The following is a 14840-nucleotide window of genomic DNA, read 5'->3' as shown; positions in this document are numbered from 1 at the left end:
TTCCATTGATTGACATCCAAATTTTTTTAGGAATGTTTTCCTCTTTTTAAGATGTGTTCGCATTGTATTGTGAGAACTTTGCGGAAAACCATCGAAACAATTCCTGCATAATCATTAACATTAGAAAAGGACATAGGCCGACATCTCACTTTGTTTGGCGCATATAGAATATCAAGAGATGGTCGCCTGTATTCACAGCTAACTTAGTTTTATTATACGTTATGATAATATCCGATTCCTTCTTTTCGGGAACTAAGTCTTATCATGGTGCATAGAAGACAATATCAGGATCAACCTATTCTTCTTCAGGACATAGTTCGCACAGGCCAATTCCTCTTTAAAGCACAAGAGATCATATATTTTCTGATTCCTCGCGGATTTCAAACTTTCCCTACGGATATCCTCTTTGCACTTTCTCATTGTCAAAAAACTGTTGTTCTCTCAAGAAGAAACTCTTCGGTGAGTTCGATGCTTTTCCATGATTATATTTTTTTTTACTTAACCATAGTTTATTTTACAAGTAGCTTTAACAGGTCTTATATGTTGCCACGTTCATGAGTTACTTTCTGACCAATATTTCTTCATATATTTTTCTCTCTGCGCCATATGCAACCATAGAAAACTGTGGGGTCCGCACGGACCCCAGGTTGTCTAAATACGTTTTGATTCTTAAATGCTCTTAAAATTTCTAAATACAAAAGTGTACAATAACTAAATTGGTATGGGTGAATTGAAAACACCCTAAAAAGAGATTACCTGAGTCATAGACAAGAATGTGTAACAAACAGAGTAAATATATGATTGTAATGAAGATTGGGGTCCGCACAGACCCCAAGTGGGCATCATAATGTTAATCCATTGTGTCCTTTGATAATGAATGTTTATGATATGTCATAACAAGTAATGAACACAATATTCTGTTTCAGTGAGTGAAACAATATAAGAGAAATCAATTTACCGGACGAAACTTAACAAAGGGCTGAGCTCCTCAAACGTGTAGACCTCGGTACACAAAACGCAATATCTTCGAGTTATTCTATAGACTTTTGCAAATGTACCGCCATATACCAAACATTAATCACCTCAGATCTTGTAGAGCAGAGAGAAGGTTGAGTTACTAGTGATGGGTAAATTCCCGGGAAGATATTTCTCGGAAATATTCCCGGGAAAACTCCCCAAAATGGAAATATTCCGGGAATTTATTTGCAATCACAAAAAAGTGCATGCTATTACTGTATTACGATTTCTAAGTTAATTTTTTTCTTTACCACAGTGTATTATTACTGTTGTCTTCAGAGGATTCTTTGAAATGTATATTCTGAACGATATTATGTTATTTTATTAATATTTAGAGAGTACGCATAAATGTATATTTACTTACAATATGTTCTATGCAAGTAAATATGTGGGAAAATTTTATAGTAATTCCACATTCCTTTACTTCGCTAAACAGTTTATATGTAAGCGGATTTTCTAAACTTGATTCTACTATTGGTATTATAAACATTAAATTTTTAAATGATATAAACAAATTAGTTTGGGTAACTACCAGAAGACACATGTCTCCCCATTTTATCAATATTTGCGCATACATTTTTATGTTCAAAATATTTGCAAGATACTGACGTATCTTTATAATTTTGCATGTAACATTGCCACACGACCATACGACGTTTCTTCCTAACTATTTCTCGAAATGGCATGCGTTACCGGTAATTCACATAAAAGAGAAGTCCGAGTGCCTCTTGAGAAATTCGAGTCAGAGACAGGATACAGACTAACGTCTATTATTAACGGTGGTTCAGGGTATATTGATGATACTTCACATCTATTTCTAAAGACATTCTAAATTACTTTACAAAATGGTTCCTTTTCGTCATTTGTAAATTATTTGTTTGCTACTTTTTAGTGCAAAATGAAATGGAACTTAAAAAGTCATAATATTAGTTACATAAAGTACAGTTAACGAATTTTAACTTTTTCAACCTCAAAATTATTTAAAACTTAGAAGTAAATCATAATAAATAAAAATAAAGTAATTAGTCATATGGTTCTTATAATTTGGAAGATAAAGTAAAGAAATGGAAATAAATTCCTTCCCGGAAATTTATGTGTCAAGGAAATAACCCGGGAATATACCCATTTTTTTTATTTTCCTTCCCACCGGGAATATTCCCACTGCCCATCACTAGTAGTTGCCCAAAAAATGTAGGCGGGACCAGTAGAAATTTTGGTGGTCTAATCCAACTATATTATAGTTCATCACCATATTATAGTTTATTTGCAAGCCTACCGTGAAAAGTTTAGGCGGCCAGTAAAAATTTATGTGGCGGACCTCGTGGATACGAACCTGGCTGAAGGGGACAACGAATATAAATACATTTATGTTTGTAACTTGGAACACTATTTCGTGTGAGGATATTGAAAAGAAAAAAGCTGAAGTTTCAAAGTAACAACATATGTCATACATAATTAATTTCTGTCAATATTCCCCTTGTTCAGGCTGGAAAAATTCTGGATGCCAGGTAGTCAAGGCAATTGGAATTAGGATTCTGGATCGCAAATAACTTAAATCAAAAATAAAATTATGAAGGCCCATCTATGACAGTGTATTATCAGGTTTGGAAACCGGCACCTAAGTCACAAGAAAAATTCTGGAGCACTTATCTTTTACGGTGGTCTTTCGGCAACCTAACCATCAGTCTGTCTCTATTCGCTACAGCTTTCTTCAGATTCAAAGCACCGCGGTGACCACAAAAGCATTGGCCTTGTAGAAAAATAATAAGAAAGTGGAGCGCTATATAATACGATTCTTGTACCATTCAGATAATAATAGTTGTAGCAATCTTATGGGGTGAGGTGACCACTTGCTAATATACAAAGTAAATAGAAAAAATGAAAGGATTTAATAGGATACGAATGTTTTTAAAGAAATTAACTGGTGTTTGGTGCAGAAACTGCTTAGTTGTAGCAGTAGCAGAATAGCATGGAGATTAAAGACTAATCTTCAAAATGAAGAAAAGCTACAATGTGGTGGCATACATATTCTCAATCTGCGCGTGCTTTAATTTGAATTTATTTAGTGCTTAGACTTCTAACGTTTTTGGGGTAATACCGACAACAAATATATTTCTCGATCTCGGTTTCGGCTTGAGTAAATATCGATATGTTGAGTCTCAGTCTCGTATTCATTTACAAACATCCATCTACATCTCGGTCTCATTTCGAAATTTTCAGATGAGACAAGACTAGAGAGGGTCTCGGTAACTGTCATAAATGAAAAATTCAGGCGTAAAATATGCATTATAGTGCGATTCACATAGATAACATTGAACAGCATTAATTCAATTTGCTCTCAGGATGAAAATAATCTAGCAGTACTAATGTTTAGCTTTCGGTTATGGCCAGTTGATTTATTGATTGATTATAATTTAAAATCACTTCAAGCCACCGACTTTACACGACAGATGATTTACTGCTTAAACTGTGATCCTAGATTTGGACTTTCATCCAAGGTTTCTTATAACACGGATAATGATGATTTAAATGTGTTTCCAGGTTTTAATCTTCCTTTTACCATCTTATACAAAAATATACATTTACTCGCTAGGATATGTATACAAATACTTCGAATTATGTATACGTCGGAGCTTGAACTCCCCTTAAAAAAATTCTGTGTACTACAATATTCTTGCTGTTGAACTTGCAAACAATACACAGCTAGAATAAAAGAAGCCACTTGGTCATGAAGGGTATACAAAGTCCGAAAGTTCTGCAAGTTAAAAATAAAGTGAAAGAAATAAGAAAAATGACAGGTTATAAGAATATAATTTTTATTTCGTGCCTTTTTTTATTTTACATAATTTAATTTGAGTTTATGGAGATGGGACCAAGATTTGAACCCGACACTATGATATGGCAATCACATTCTGTTTGTTGCGAAAAGTAGATAGAAACAACGATTTTCCGACTGGAAATATGACAGAGATCGGTGCAAGAATTTGACAATTAGGACAAGCACTTGAACAAATATAAAAAAGTGGAGAGTGAACAAGTTCATATTGGAACGAAGCAGTGATAACTTGATCAATTATAAGCCTTCACTACTTCCCACTCATAGTGTTAGCGTCTCAAGAATGGTACGTAATGATTTGTCGAACTCAAATCAGTGGTTAGAATGAAATTATGATAGGAGGTTGTACATAATAAATTGAAGTAACAGGAATAATATTCTATAAGAATAAACATTGTCCAAACAACAGGTTCGTTGCCAGGCGAGACAATGTTTAGTCTCTTTCTGTAAGTTTCTTGAAGAACAACACTGTTGCTCATCAGAAAAATAAAACTGGGAAACGTGAACGAGACGAGGGTCGAGAAAAGAAGTATACTTACAAATTCGAGGCGACACGAGAAGCTTGAAAATTCTCATTTTCGAGACGAGGCTAGATACTTCTCGAAGTACGTATACAGCAATACTTCATCCACAATTTACGTTTCAAACACTGTTTTCATTTTACACGATTTATAATGGAAAGAATTATAATATAATAAAGTGATTGTACATGGACAAAGAAGAACATTAGTCAATGTATAAAGATACGTTAGACATTGCATAATGTTTAACTCTGGGATGCTAATAGGCAATAGCCTAAGAGAAAAGTTACTACCCTACATCCCACAATAGAAAACAATTACTTACCTTTGAAATAAATAATAGTGGTATTAAATACTCGCCAGTACCAATGAACCACCCGCCCGAGCAAGTGGGCGAGGGGTTATTTGCATCCCTTGCAGTAATAAATATGATTTATGCGTTTTTATCAAACCCTTTGTGTACTCCTCGTGACGTGGAAAGATAACGGTAACTCCTAGATTTAATTAAGAAGAAAATCAGGATACAAAGTTTGTACACTTAAAAAACACAACGACAGGAGACGAGAAAAATAATCCTGAGAATCGAGACGAGACTTCAGAAACATTCTTCGAGAATCGAGACGATGCGACAAAAGCTTATTTCTTATCTCGTTTCGTCTGTAATAATAATGAACACTTGGAAATTTAAGACTTAAAACTAAAACTGGGAATGAAACACGTTTGTAAAGAAGTAGATCCGCTCTTCAGATCATTTCAGATTATAACACCGACAGTAGGTTCTAAATTTTACGTAGTGGTGTTTACATTTCAAATGACAATTACTTAACAAGAAATGGAAACTTGAAAATGAAATGCGACAAATCGTTTATACCATTTTTTTTACCATTCCGTAAAGCAAAAATAAAACTGTTAATATATTTTCTTAAATCTAAAAAAAAGTTTCCTATCTGTGCACCGAGAATATCTTTTCTTAGAAACAAGAGTTTGAAACTCTCGTTAACGAGAAGTGAAGGAAAGTAGTAGTAAATAACACTTGTCTTCTAACACAAAATCGCTCAATTTTGAATTCCACTACTCACGATTTATTGTGATAGGCGACATTCAATTTGATGGGAAGGATCACCTACCAAAAGAATACAACAACGACGTTGTCAAAGTGTAGGATGTGCATAGTAACTAAGAAGCCACTCTGTCAAATGCAATTTAACTTTGCGTGTCGAGTTAAATATACCTTCCATACACAAGTATAAACCTGTTGTCATGTGCAATTCAAAGGAATCAGCATGGTAAAAAAATAACTACTATTTTGGTAACAACATTTTTCGATTATATACCTTTATAATGTAAACAAAATAACACACAGTATCAGAGCTGTGTTTAGGTTCATATGTACTTCAAAATAAAACCATATATACCCATCCCTTTTCTATTTTTGCCTTAAACTATAAGTAGATTATATTTTCTAGTCTTCAAAATACATGTATATTTTAAATCACAAAGTCCCAGTGATCTCATACTAGATTAGTCACGTGAGGCAGAATTGTAAATGACAAGAACGAAATTTCTCTTTCCAGAGTAACAAGAGATTCCAATGACGAAGGCTAGGAAATTTCGAACCAATTCAAAAACGTTTTTCTTTCTGGCACCAAATGGGTTAAAGAATGGCAAAAACAGACGTTCAATCAATCTGCAGTCTACCTTTTCTTATCTTCTTTTAGAGAGATCTGAATAATATACTATTTTTTTTTTAGAGTGGTGGGTAGTAATAGTACTTTACTTATTGTGTTGGAAGGTGATGGACATTAATTTAAGTAAAACATTTGTTTATTAGTGAAGAACCTCGAATCAATGGGTGTAAAGAAACGGCCACTAGAGGGTTTCGCCCTCTCTCTTGGCCAGGGGTGTGGGAGCATCAATTATTCTTTATTAAACTCATAGTTGGGTAAGGAGCTGTGAAACAATCATTGTTATTATACACTAACAAAAAATCAAAAAATAAAGATATTAAACAACAATAACTTTAATAATATATCAATAATAACAAACTAGTAAGGAAAGGTGCACATACAAAAGATAACAAAAAGGTGCGGAAAAAATGAAACTAATGAATAACGTAGAAAACGCATAAATGGATAAATGATGATGAGTGAGGTGCTCGTAACGCCACAACACAACATATAGATGTTAGTACAAACAAATGCATATTAATCTTCTGTCCTGGGGCGTCTCAGGACTGATGAGAAACATGGGGTAAGCCCAGATTAGTGTTGTAGAGAGACAAGTGCTATGATAAAAAAAGATGCGGGAGATGTTGACGGATGAGTTGGTGACGGAAAAAGATGGCATGATGGTGATCTGCTGGAAGGGTGCGGATGTATATGGAAAGCAAAATGCTGAGTGGTGTATAGCAGTACTTAGATTGAGATTCTTGTTGTAAATCAGTAAATATGGTGTCAAGAAAGATATCTTTACGATCATGGAGACTGGTAGTTATGAACTTATGACGCAATTGTGCTATGTGTTGAACAAGCGGAGGAAAAGTAATTTTTTCATACAAGTCAGTATTATGATACGGAAGTTTGATCCTAAATGCAAGACGAATGGCATGTCTCTCTAGAATTTCAAGCCTATTGTAAAATTTCGGAGGCGCTGAACACCAGGCTATGTGTCCAAATGTAAGTATACTCCGCATAAATGCTTTGTATGTGTTAAGCAATAATTTGGAATTTAGACCCCAGGTCTGGCCAACCAGACAACGAAGAAGTTGTAAGCGGTTCTTTGCTTTGATAGCAAGTTTCTGATGGTGTGGTGTCCATCAAAACTTATTGTCAAAAATGATTCCTAAGTATGTGACAGTTTTTACTGGCTGAAGAAAGTGATCTCCCACACGTATCTATAGTAAATTTGGATTTCGTCTAACTTTGCTGCGACATTTAGGAGGTGAAATAACAAGTGATTGTGTTTTGTCTTCATTAACTGAAAGTCTCCATTTACTACACTAATTCAGAAAGCTAGTAATTGTTGTCTGTAAGTTTGTATTAATCTGCTGTATCGTGTTTCCCAGTGTAAGAAAAGCTGTATCATCAGCATATTGAAAGAGATAAGTGTTCGGTGATGGAGATGGTAAATCGGAAGCATAAAGTATATACAAAAGAGGAGATAGACTAGAGCCTTGCGGTACTTCTGTGTATGGGAAGACTGGATGTGATAATGAGTTGTTTATGCTGACATAGGCTATTCGGTTGAGTAGAAAAGAAAATATGACTCGGAGGTATGTAACAGGAAGACCCAGTTTAAGAAGTTTATAAAATAATCCATAATGCCAAATCCGATCAAAAGCTTTTTCCAGATCCATTAAAACGAGACATGACGGAAGAGACTTATTATAATGATTGGTAATAATGGTAGTTAGACGAAGTAGTTGATCATTTATGCTATAATGAGGTCGAAATCCAGTTTGGTGGAGAGGTAGAAGTTGTAGATCCATAATGTATGGGTGTAAACGAGATACGAGTATTTTTTCAAAGACTTTACCTAACGTGGAAGTTAACTGGATTGGACGATAGGACTGCACGGAATGCGATGGTTTGTTGGGTTTCAGAAACATACAGACTTTAGATACCTTCCACTCAAGAGGATAGAAACCAGTTCTAAGCATAAATGTATATATCGATGCTAGAAATATGAAAAAATTGACCGAACATTCCTTAAGTAATCTGTAAGTTATTCTCAAAGCCTGGGGCAGTACTACGTTTCCGCTTGATGATGGACTCTATCTCCGCGGAGGTGATTTCACGAGTCAAAGGATTATCCGCTTCCAAAGTGTGCTGGATGGAAGGTTGAAGTAATTGTGCAATTGCCTCTTCAGAAACTCTAGGGCTGAATTGGTGTGTGCAAGGCGGAGGTGTAAATACTGACTGAAGATGTGTGGCTAAAGCGTCTGCTTTATCTTGATCTGTATCTAGAGACTGATTATCCTGTATGAGAGGATAAGATGAACTAACTGTCTGTCCAGTTAGAAGATGAAAATTTTTCAAGTATTTCGTGGTATGTGACTCTGTATTCAATTGATTGCATGCTTTGCTCCAGGTAAGCCGTTTATGAGCCACAATATAGTTATGAACTGTCTTTTGCCATCGTCTTGCTTGAGCCAAATACTCTGCATTCCGTGTTTGTTCGTATTTTCGAAAGTAAGTGCGAGACTTTTTGACGAGAGTCAAGTACTGCGGAGGTAGCATAGGTTGGTATGTTTTGCCTCGATATGTAGGTATGTTTTTGTTGGCGCTACTGGTGATAGTTGTGCTTATGCTATGGACGGTATTATTAAGGTCGGTCTCTGATGTCGGTGGTACAAAGGAGGCAAGAGCAATATCTATATCAGTACGAAACTGATCCCAGTTCGCCTTGTCGTATAACATGATAGTTCTCATAGTTGATTCAGATAGTTGTTGTCTCTGATGGTTGATAACGACTTTCACCGGAAGATGGTCGCTGCCGATACAATCGAGTACATGTATGTTACATTTATCGACCATAGACGCAGTGCTAATAACAACATCGGGTGTAGTCTGACTGCTTGGTCGTGTATGTTTGGGCAATTGATGGACATGCCCATTTAAATTAAGAGTGATATGATCGAAAAACTCAGCTTTATCACGGGCAGAGCGACTGTGAATATTAACATCGGCTAATATAACAAGATGTTTAAAGTGATGAAACAAATAGGTGAAGAAGGCAAGAGGAATGATATGACCTGGTCGAACGTATATTGTAGCTACTGTTAATATAAGTTGAGGAACGTAAATTGTTGTCACTAGGTGTTCCGGTAACTGCATATGCTGCGGAACAGAGTTGCATCTATAAGTGAGTTTATTACGAACTCCAATTGCAACGCCACCTTGGGCTCGTACGTTATTGTCTGCGTAATCTCAGCGAAGAAATTGATATCGAGGAAATCGGACATAAGTAGCAGGTTTGAGTGCAGTCTCATTTAGTACAAATAAATCGATATTTTCCTCCAACAGTAACTGCTCAAATAGTATTCGATGTTGCGCTAAAGAACGAATGTTCAGAAAAAGAAGTGTAAGAGCCATATTCATATACAAAATTACGGAGTTAAACTGCTGTGTCTCGTGGAGCAATATGGAAATGAACGTATGGTCCAGAATATGTAGCATATAAGTTAACTTGAAATATAGCGGAGTCTGCTGCAATAACATGGTCTAGTATAAGTTGACGTTGGAATGAGAATATATTTGGTAATATGAGTGTTATGTAGCGGAGGAAGTTTTCCACAATAAGACTAGAGGTGATAGACTGTGACAAAGACACGTTAGAATCTATGGTACGTTGCGGTACCGTCATCTCCGAGTGGTCAGGAGTTGGGTTCGGTTTGCCTTTACATTAATATCTATACGTTGGGTGCTTGTCACTGGAACAGGTCGAGCATAGAGGTGGTTTTCCCGTATTCGGACACTCTTTAGTATCATGGTTGCCAGCCCAGTAGCCGCATTTTACGATATTTGGACACTTAGCCGTTATATGTTGGTTATACACCTGGCACTTTTCACATCTAATGGGAAGAGAGAGGCTTGTTCGGGATGGTTCCACTCTATGACGTTTCTTAAATATGTATGCGCCATCTTGTAACAAGGCATCGATGGAGGATTGAGAGGTAGTCAGGACTCTCACCATATATGTTGGACCGTAATTATTTCTGATACGAATACATTTGGTCACTTCAATTCCCTCTGCTTTTAGCTCCTCAAGTACCCCATCATCTGTCATTTCAGGTAAAACTCCGCGAATAACTATGGACATCATTGGTGTTCTCGAAGGTGGAAGAGTTTCCTTGATTTTGTCAGGAAGCTTAGGCAGTTGTGCAGCTTTTCCAAAAATCTCGTAACTCTCCTTATTACGTAGAGGAATGTCAAAATTTTCGTCCTGAGATTTAATAATAACACCGCCCCTGGTGAAAACTATCTGTTGGATACTGGCCCTTTGAAGATATTTAATAATCTGATTAAAGATATGGCGGGTGTTACTGTACTTTGGGTCGAAGTTAGTAAGAAGAAAAGAATGCAATTTAGGACGAGCAAGAGTGGCTGCATATGACGGTTGTAATCCATCAGTAGATGTGCTACGATCCCCAGTGGCCGTCTGCGACAAAATAGTTGGTCAAAGTGTGATAACAAACAGTGACCTTCAAAATTTAAGTTAAACCCTCCGGAAGATGAAAATCCTCTGTCAATCTCCTATGTAGGGTATCTGCACTGATCTCACAAGTACGTTTGCAATACTTGATCACTGCTTAGTACAGTAACGAACTACAAGAGGAGTTAGGTTCAGAGTAAGTATCGTAAGAAACTAGAAATAGTCTATTTATTTAATAAGATGTAAAGGTGCAGTTTGTGAGTTATAAAAGATTTCCTTATTCGCGCATTTTTTATTTTGTAAATAAATGCATGAGGATCGTAAAACAAGTTAAAGTAATTAAAAATTACATAATATAACACAACCTATAATTGTTACCCATTCATTATTGGGACAACAAATCATGTCGTAGCCTTAAGGAAATCGTAGCCACAGACTTGCCAACTCCTCTCTCCCTCATACAAGGAAGTCTGTCACTTTCGGTGGTAAAAGAAAATGATCCTATTGGTACCCACTCTCCTGGGTGTTTGTTCATGACAGCACAGGGGGACGTTTTGAGAGGCACATGAAATGTCAAACAGGTTAGTGTTCTTGTATTGAGTGAAGTATGGTGTTCTTTGTGTATTAGTTCTGTGCTGCGTTAATGTGTTTTGTGCGCTCCTTTTTTTAAAATCATAATGGATGTTAAAAAGGATAGAAAACCTAGAAGAACGAAAACGATTCCCAGGAAAAGCCGAGAGATTTTGGTTAATGTTTATGATTTTATGAAGATAAAGGCTGACATTTGAATTCCTATTAACGTAAAAGAAGTGAAAGGGGAATATCTGAAACTACCGTTATTTCAGTAAGTACTCTAAAACGTGATACGATTGAGCGAGAAATCAACAGAATTATGAGAAAGAGCTTTCTTACACCAAATAAGAAGCGAGCACAACAAAAAACATAAATCTCATTGAATGATTTTGAGAAATGCGTTAAGACTTATTCGTAGAACAATTAATGAAATCCTTATTATTCACTATCAACGACCTTCTTTCAAACCACTGCTGCGAGTTCTTCGAGAAAAAAAAAATTATTTTAATGGAAGCACTTGGTGTTTGCAAAAAACAACCCATTCATTAGCATTCAGATGGATTAAGGTTGAAAACAATAGACCGCTACTTGTTGAAAAAGATGCTGTTTGATGAGAGAGATTGATTTATTTACAAGCTTTGGATAATTACAGAAGGCAGAACCACCATATAATTAACATGAATGAGACATGATAATCTAAAAGGAATTTACTTACGTTAATAGCGAAGGTGGAAGAATTATTGTTTCAGGTTTCCATCAGTGTTTACTGTTCACAGTAGATGGCAGCATGTTTGATTCAGTAAATTGTTGCCAATTGTTTTAACAATCTTAAAGTGTACTTAACATTTTTTTTAAACTTTCTATTTCTTGTAATAGATTTCGTTAGAATGTATACCTAATAAGGATATTCCTGTTAGCATCTTAGTGTATTATAAAGGATCATCAAAGCAAACGCAATTCTATTATCTGTATTAGGTGACTAGTAGCCCAAAACACTGTCACCTAAGTGACGTCTCTTTCGGTTACTGCACAGCGAAGTAACCATGGACTTTTTGGAGGGGCATAAATAGGCATTTTAAGTCTTTGCCCATAATTTAATTAAACACGCAGAAAAATATTTGTTATATTTAACGCAAATATGGCACTCCTGATTTATTTCACTAATGTCCTTACTTCGATATTCCATTGCGAAAGAAATACAAGCAAAAGAGGAGAATCATCTGTCTGAAGATAAAATTCTCAGCCTAGGTTTGTGCTCTATGACCTGCAAAAATAACAGTTTTATTCATTGTTTAATGCTGCAATTCAATACGTTTTTCTTAGATTCAGATTTGGTCAGTATCCAAAACGGAAATATATATTCAGACTATTAACTTCATTTTAGGTTTATCTTAGGTAAGATGGCAGGACATGACTCTCCCATGATATATCTAGTTTTTAGTTTATGTTGTTAATGCAGTAGTATACTTGAATAAATTGCTTATATTCCAAAATCAAGAGGAAGCACCACTTAAAACACTACATCAATTCTACGTCTTATGTTTCTTAAAGGGTTACTGAAAAATGCACATAAAAATGTGATGGCATAACATCTCTCACGATAGAAGTTAAAATTTTATTAACATATGAAATATATTCCAGCACTTATGGAAATGTGAAAAACTTAATGAATAAAATATGATTTAAGGGAGATTATTGACTGGTTCCTCCTTTAAAATTAGTGTATTTTAATGCACGTTATATTAATTCGTAGGTGTTTGCACGCTTAGCGTAAGCGCTATCAATCTCGCCTTCGGTCCCTGGTTCAATTCTCGGTAGGTACATTCGCTTGAAACACTTTAAAAGCTCAGGTCAGTCATCCTGAGTCAAGTTTTCCTATTTCTTTCATTCAGGCTGCAGTACGAGAAGTAAGGCTTGAAATATACTGGAATCAACAATCAATTTCTAAATAAGTTCTCCATTTCCGTATTCAATGTTGAGGGGGAAGGGTGTGAACCGAATAGAAATTTTAAGAAAAAATGTTAAGATAAAAGTAGGTTTTCCGTTTCCGCTTCAACACAAAATTATTAACAGAAAACAATTACTGTAATTTACCTTTTACTTCTGTTTCTGATTGTTATCACAAATGAGCGACAGTATACCAATACACTCTATAACTTTTCACAACCATGCAATCCGGAAGATGAATTTCCTGTGATATTAAAGTGGAATGTTCTACAAAGTAGTCATAATTCATTGGCCATATTTCTATCAGAACTTTGGTACGGACTAAGAGCTACAAGACTAACAGAACTAGAAATTAGAGATTTCATTCCTTTTTTCTCTCAGACTAAAAGACTTCTGCATTTTCCTGAGATTTTCATTTCCTTAATATAAGTCCCCTATCCTTGGATAATTCTCGCTACCGCGGTTTCGAGGTAATCGGTAAACGAAATAGGAAAGCTTGTGAAGAGATATTTCACAGTTCATGTTTTTATTTCTTCGTTACAAAAACACTTCTAGTTGACTCTATTCATGGTGAAAAAGTGAACTTAAACATTTACAATTATTGAAAAATGAATAATTATTTTCAAACATAAAAGGTCGTTACTGTTCAGTAGAATGCAGAATTAGATGAAAGTGAATGAAAATATTGTTTATTTGTAGAGATGTGCAAACTGAAAATGAATAATGAGTGTTTATTCACGCATACTCTTCTCCAGAGGCGGATCTACGACGGACTTCTAAGGGCTCGGTGGTTTGTAATACTCCTACTTAGAGCAACTTTTAACAGCTCCAAACTCTGGAATGGATTTTATTTATATATAAAATAAGAAAGATTCCCTTTCTGGGGGCAATCGCCGTGATCGACCCTGGATCCGCCCCTGCTCTTGTGTAGCAGACTTTGAAGACATTTAGTTCGTGTATGCTCCTTACGATGCTGATTAGGGATGGCCACATCCGGATAATCTTTTATTCGGATGTCGGATGGAAACATATCAGGACTTACAATATCCGGATGACAGATAACCAAACGGATGACGGATAATATCCTGATGACGGACAACGGATAATATCCGGTTGACGGATAACGGACAATATCCGGATAATGGATGACGCATGATATCCGGATAACGAATGATATCTGGATAACGGATAATATCCGGATGACAGATAATATACGGATAACCGTTATATCCGGATGACGGATATTATCCTGATAATGGATTTATCCGGATAATTTATAAAATTAAGATAATGGATAATATCCGGATAATAGAACATTCGGATAACTGATTATATCTGGATGACGAATAAAGTATAATATCGGAATTACGTATATGGTTTTAGAAAGATCACATAAGAAACGAACACATCAGTCTATTCTGCACATGGAGTTATTAAAAGATGATTATCGGGCAGTGGTCTTTACTTTTGAAAGATATTGTTTCTTAAAATGTTTCCTAGTAAATTCCAATTTTCTTGTTTTCGTTGTGCGGCTTAGTGGCTCAATGGTAGAGCGCTTCCTCTGGTGCGTGGGGTCCTTATTGTTTCGATCACCGGCCAAGTAAGTTTGTGGTAGACAATATCGTATCCGTGGATTTCCTCAGGGTACTCCCGCTTCTTCAGACTTTTCATTCCACGAATTCCTCTTTTATCATTCACTGCTTTAATCATTTTAGAGAGTCTTCGTCCCTTAAGCATTGCAGTGATGTAAGGAATCAGATCCGAGTCACAAACATTTTGGATTGTGATGTAAA

The sequence above is a fragment of the Thermobia domestica genome, chromosome 14 (assembly GCF_964235325.1).
Source record: "Thermobia domestica chromosome 14, izTheDome1.hap1.1, whole genome shotgun sequence".
NCBI lineage: Eukaryota > Metazoa > Arthropoda > Insecta > Zygentoma > Lepismatidae > Thermobia > Thermobia domestica.
The sequence above is the reverse complement of the archived record's forward strand: the minus strand, read 5'-3'. Positions refer to the sequence as shown.